Here is a 6,150-nt window from a genome sequence, read left to right on the forward strand (position 1 = left end):
CGGGTCCGCATGGCAAGAGGGGCTCCCCCTGCTCTTCCGTGGACCTCATCGTGCAATTTGGAACAAGATGAGGTCGTATGCCCCCCCCCCCCCGCCCCCGTGAAATGGATCAGAAACAGATCAGTTCTGAAATCTCTGAATTTCAAGTTAAATAACTTTTAGGATGGTATTTGGGACTCCAGCCAGAACACACCGGATTGGAAAATCAGACGGATTGAGCCATCGCCATAGAATCTAGTTGCTAGAAATTTAGCAAGCAGGAGTCGTCGTCTGATGAGGTCGGAAACACTTCAACATTCTAAGTTGGGTAGTTATGCCCCCTCCCCCCGAATGTGTGCCTGACCTAAGAACGGCAGTGAACTTGTTTAAACTGTGGGGATATTTGGGGATCTTTGGGCATCTCATTACCACCTACCTGCCCACTGGTGTGTTAATTTGCATAGCAAAACTGGCAAAGGGCCATCAGAACTGGGAAAATACTTGTGACCCGAACCACAATGGTGCATGCTTACATCTCAATACACAAATGGTCTGCATGTCATTTTCTCTTTCTGCTCATGCTGTTACCACATGAGTTTGTAGAAAACCTCACCTCTTTCTTATATCTGCTTGGCCAATATCTGCTCACTCTGCTTGGCCTGTTTTTTTTTTAAAAAAGAGAGAGATATAATTTACCTATAAAACGGTGTGTTGAATGTGTACAGTGTGTCGATTGGATACGTTCACCTGACGTGATGTGATGATCACAGTAGCTTTGGCTAACAGCTCCTCCTATCAAAGCCACATAATTACCCTTTCTTCCTGCACTGTGGTGGGAATAGGTGAGGGCTCTTCTCTTAGCAGTTTTGAAGCATAGAATACGGTATTGCTGCCTGTAGTCACGAGTTGCCCCGAGACGTGTGTTATACGTCATGCACTGGGTTGGATGCCTGCCTGCCCTGGAGGAGGAGATTGCCTTCCTCGAGGGTCCCACGCGTGACCGGACCACCCCCTGACCAGAGCGTCAGGGTTCTCCACCTTCACAAGGATGCGCGTGGAGTCCACTGAGCGCGGGTTCCGGAAAAGCCACAGCGGCTTCAACCACTGCTTTGATGCTGAGTTTGCAAACATCTGGAGATGTTCAGATCGCTTATGACTGATTCTGTGCGGAACACGACGCTGAACACAACGAAAGCCTTGGAGAACGTCTGCACAAAATTAGCTGTCACTTTACCTGGTCTGGGAAAATAATAAAATAAAAATAGCCCCCTGTTTTGACCCGGGTTCTACTAGAAACCAATGGAGACTATTTAAAAAAATAAAAAATTTATTTATTGATTTGAGAGAGAGAAAATCCAAACATCAATTTGTTGTTCCACTCATTTATACATTCACTAGTTGATTCTTGCATGAGCCCTGGCTCGGGATTGAACCCACAACCTTGGCCAATCCAGACAGCGCTCCAACCAACTGAGCTACCCAGCCAGAGCTGGAGACTCGGACTTGGAATTGAAGTGGTGAGTTTATCTTTCTTTGTAACCTTAGTTCTCCGGGAGGGACACCGCTTAGTAGGCAGTGCTTTTGTTTCCTTGTTTTATTTCCATCGTTAGTTACCCTGTCTATATCTCAGCTCCACCGGAGTGGGATGACAGAGGCGCCCACCTGCATGTACTGAGTACCTCTTCCAGGTGCTGGACTAGAAATGCTTCCGTTCCAACGTCTACGGAGGTCCTCCAAACCTCGGTAAAACCACGTGACCCAGTGCAAAACCACGTGACCCAGTGCTTAGCGATGAATGCCGTGAACTAACTGCAGACGTTCGTTCACACAGAAAACCTAGGAGGAGAGCTTTCTAAATGTCCAGCTCTGTTATACAAATGGACTTCAGCCTGCATAACAATATAACAATAGCGGGCAGCCCTGTGCGGTGGGGGCCCTGCTGTCGCTGCTTAGAGAGAAGGAATCCAGAAGGCATTTGTTGAACTTCAGTGGGACTCTGAGTAGGTCCCCCTCTGTCCCCAGCCGCACAAGATTCAAACGGCACCTTTCAAATAGAAGGATTCAAACGGATCCTTCTATTTAAATAAAAAAAATTCCTAGAATCAACACCCCTTAGATAAAAGCGGTCCTTGTTTGCAACAGCTCAGAGCTGCCTCTTCCTCTTACACTGTCTGCTCTGGTTAGTGGAACCCCCCGTGATTATACTGTGGCTCGCCTTTTGATGGGAACTGCCGCTGTGAGTCCCATTCAGGTTTTTAGCTACTGAGGTGCCTACCAGGAGGTAGCCTCCCCCGGTGAGACGCCGGCGGCGGGCCCTCAGACGCACAGGATGGAGGTGGCCAACACCCACCGCTGCCCCAGCTCATCGGCGGAGGGCTGAGTCACCTGGTCTGCCCCAGGAGATTTGTTTCTGTGTTCTGGGGTGCAGCTGAAACTATGAACATTTTTAAAAAGCATTCTAGAGAGTATGCCAATTTGCCTTAGGTTGGGACACTCTGCAAAAAGACTTTTAAAAAAAGAAAAGACAGAAAGCATTAACAAGGGTTATTCCTCTTAGTCCCCAATTTCAGTGACTTAAAATGGCACTTTTTTTTTTTTTTTATCAGAGGCTGCAGACAAGGGCCTGTTATCACCTAGATGAACGCCTCCAGCACGCGGCGTCTAAACATTCGGAAGAGAGCGGTAAGAATGATACCTTCCGGACACAGTGAGTTGCTAATCGCAGTTGCCTTGAATGCATTTCTTTCCAGTTAAGCAAGCCAAGACTCCTGTATTAGCAGGACTTTGGGGACATTAATTCCATAAGCCCCCAGATAAGCCAAGGACGGTGGGACGTTGGCAGGGCGCGTGCCACAGGGTTCCGGAGACTGTCAACAGCGGGTTTAGGGACAGTTGTTGCAGACAACAGTGTGTCCTGGATGTCGGCTACCCCGACTTCCCTCCGAGGCTGACACACGGCTTCTGCGTTCGCGCTAACCTTCGGACCCCTGGTAGGTGTGCCTTGTTTATCTTAAGTAGCCAACGGGACAGTATGTATTTTAATCACTGCTCTGAGAAGGTTTGGGATTAAATTCAAATCCTACTTAAACGCCACATCCCTATTTCTATTTTAAGGCCCGGTGGGTGAGTCTTCAGGAAATGCATTTAGGCATTTGAAGAGATAAGCACCAGTGTGTGCACGCTCTTGGCATGACTGCCGAGCAGGCGCACTGTGGATAATTGGTTATCACGGGGAAAATGTTTCCATCACAATATTTTATGAAAGTTGTTCAGCCCTGGCCGGGTGGCTCGGTTGGTTAGAGCGTCGTCCCCATACGCCAGTGGTTCTCAACCTTTCTAATGCTGTGACCCCGCAATACAGTTCCTCATGTGGCGGTGACCCCAAACCAAAAAATAATTTTGGTGGCTACTTCATAACTATAATTTTGCTACAGTTATGATTCAGAATGTAAATACCTGATATGCATTATGTATTTTCCGATGGCTTTAGGCGACCCCGCTGGGGTCGCGGCTCACAGGTTGAGAACCGCTGCCATACACCAAGGTTGCAGGTTTGATCTCTGGTCAGGGCACATACAAGAATCAACCAAGGAGTGTGTAAATAAGTGGAACAACAAGGCCATGCTCCTCTCTCTTCCTCTCTCACTTCTTCTAACATCAATAAGTAACTTAAAAAAAAAAAAAAGGAAAAGAAAATGTTCAGATATGGAAATCCATCCTTGGCTTTTCAACAACTAGATGAATCTAAGTAAAAACTTGGAGTTGATCTGTGATTCTCCGATAAACTGCCCTAGGGCAGGGAAGGTTTCTTCCCCTGTTCTTGGCATCTGGGGTGCTTTTAAGAGATTCCTTAAATGTACTGAAATGGACCTTCTGGGATGAGGGCTGGGGAGTATGCATTCTTAGGCCCTTGCAATAAAGCAAGAAAATGAAATGTTTCATTACTTATTGAAAAAGAAGAGCTAAAAGTATTTTTATTGGAGGAAGGCATGATTGTGTAGTTGGTAAATCTAAGAGAACCCATAAGTGTCTATTAGAATTAATAAGATCATTAGAATGAATGAGGTATTATGGATATTTATAGATTTTCAATTAACAGTACAAGAATAGAAAAAAAAAAGGGACTCACAATAATACCATAGAAAGTAAAATTTCAAGAAGAAAATGAACAAGAAGTCATAGGATTTTAAAAAACTGGCCTGTGTGTGTACGTTTCAAGTTTTTAAAGTTGATTTTAGTGAGAGAGGAAGGGAAAAAGGGAGAGGGAGAGAGCCACAGAGAGAGAGAGAGAGAAACATCAATTTGTTGTTGCACTTATTTATGCATTCATTGGTTGACTCTTGTATGTGCCCTGACCAGGAGTTGAACCCACAACCTTGGCGCATGGGGACTATGCTCTAACCAACTGAGCTTAAGAAGAAGTTATAGGATTTAATAGAAGAAAATTTCAAAATCTTATTGAAGGTAAAAAATATGAAACAAGCTAAGAAGTTAGTAATCCATTTACTATACAGGCTTATAGAATGCCACATGTTTTCGAGTTAATAAAGGACTTTGATATAAGTCTCATTAGAATTGCAACCAGTTTTTTTGGAGGATGAGTTAGGACTGTGACAGGAGAAATGTGAAGTTCACATGGAAAAAATAAATATTGAGACTAGCCAAGAAAATTTTCCGAAAGAAAAAAAAAAAAGGGAAGTCTAAAAATAAACTAATTAAACATTCGATGGGTATTTGAATAACCTTAGCATGGGAAAAGGCCTTTTTCAAGAGAGTCAAGAAAGTATAAAAAGCTCTAAAGGAAAACAGACATAGCCTGGGAAGAGATATTTGCAACACGTATCACAAACAAAGAATTAATCTACAAAGTCCTCCACATTTATAAGAAAGACAAACAACTTCATAGAAAAATAGGAAATAGATATTAGCATCGGTTTCAAGCAAGAGGCAGTCTGGCAAGACCGCGGACATCGTAAACAACGCTGAACTCTCATGGTGAAAAAGCAAAAACCGCAAATGAAACGAAGATGTTTTCAACCTTCTTCCCGGCCAAATGAAAACGGCAACCGAAAACAAGATGAAAGGCGGGAGAACATAACATCATAAAGGATGCGGGCAGACGTCACTTTTCTAGGTTGCTGATTGAAGTCTAGATCATCACCACCTTTTTTTGGGGGGGGGGTGTGGAAACGATCTGGAAATTCCATTAGATTGAGAAGCACGTGTTCCTTCAGACCCAACCGTTTCCCGACAGGGAATCTAGGCTTTTGAAAGAAAGGCATCTTTGCATACAAGAACCTTTGAAACATGGTCTAAGTGCATTATTGTCAATTGCAAAAAAAAAAAAAAGAAGAAGAAGAAAAAAAAGGAAAATACAAGGAAAGGAAGAAAGAGAGAAATCCTGAATATTCAGTAATCACCAAATCGTTCAGTCAAGGATAAGGTTTGGGTAGCCTGGAGTATTTTGCAGGATTCACAAGAATGTGTTCTGTTTCTGTCATTTGATCTAGATAATGTCCCTGGCATTGCTCAGCAGCAAGAGCTGGTTGCAGCTTGGCACAGATAACAGGAGCTCAGGTCTGTAGGAAAGTTTGTGTGGCCTGCAGACATGCCTGCCTGTGTCTGGGCAGAGGCGTGAGTCAGTTCAGGGAAGGCTCTCTGGGTCAGTTATCTCTTGGGAGGAACTAACGCCGCGTTTGAGAGACCAGATGAGATGGTCACGTTTTTTCTTTCAGATAATCACAGTCATCACGGTGGATCCCGATGCAAACATAAAAGGAGGATTGGCTTTACGCTGAGGAGAGAAAGTGGGGTAATGTTTCAGGGAAGGGGGACAACCCAGGGAACAGCCTAGAATGAAAATGGAAGGACATTGGGAGTGGGAAGAAGTGGGAAATGGGATGGCCTGGCACAGCAGCTGGGGGGTGGGGGTGTGGGATGGGGGTGTGGTTTGGGACTAAACCTGGAGAAGACGTTGAGTGTTGAGTGAGTGCTTGCAAGCCAGAGTGAGAATTTTAGAGATGGTTCTGATAGTGGGGCCGACTGCGGCCTGAGGATGGCGGAGTAGAAGAGCTCACCATCACAGCTCAGTGACAGTGCTGAGGGCCCGGGCCGGCCCCCTGGCGATGAGGCCACAGGAGAACACCACAGATCGCCTTGGAGGTGAAACCT

The 6,150-nt window shown here is 45.1% G+C and overlaps 1 long non-coding RNA gene across 2 annotated transcripts in view; it reads left to right on the plus strand.

The window, feature by feature from the left end:
* LOC136384679 (uncharacterized) overlaps window positions 1-6,150 on the plus strand; it is a 708,322-nt gene that overhangs the window by 393,624 nt on the left and 308,548 nt on the right. The gene's annotated exons all lie outside the window — the stretch shown is intronic.

Source organism: Saccopteryx leptura, chromosome 13 (genome assembly GCF_036850995.1).
Source record: "Saccopteryx leptura isolate mSacLep1 chromosome 13, mSacLep1_pri_phased_curated, whole genome shotgun sequence".
Classification (NCBI taxonomy): domain Eukaryota; kingdom Metazoa; phylum Chordata; class Mammalia; order Chiroptera; family Emballonuridae; genus Saccopteryx; species Saccopteryx leptura.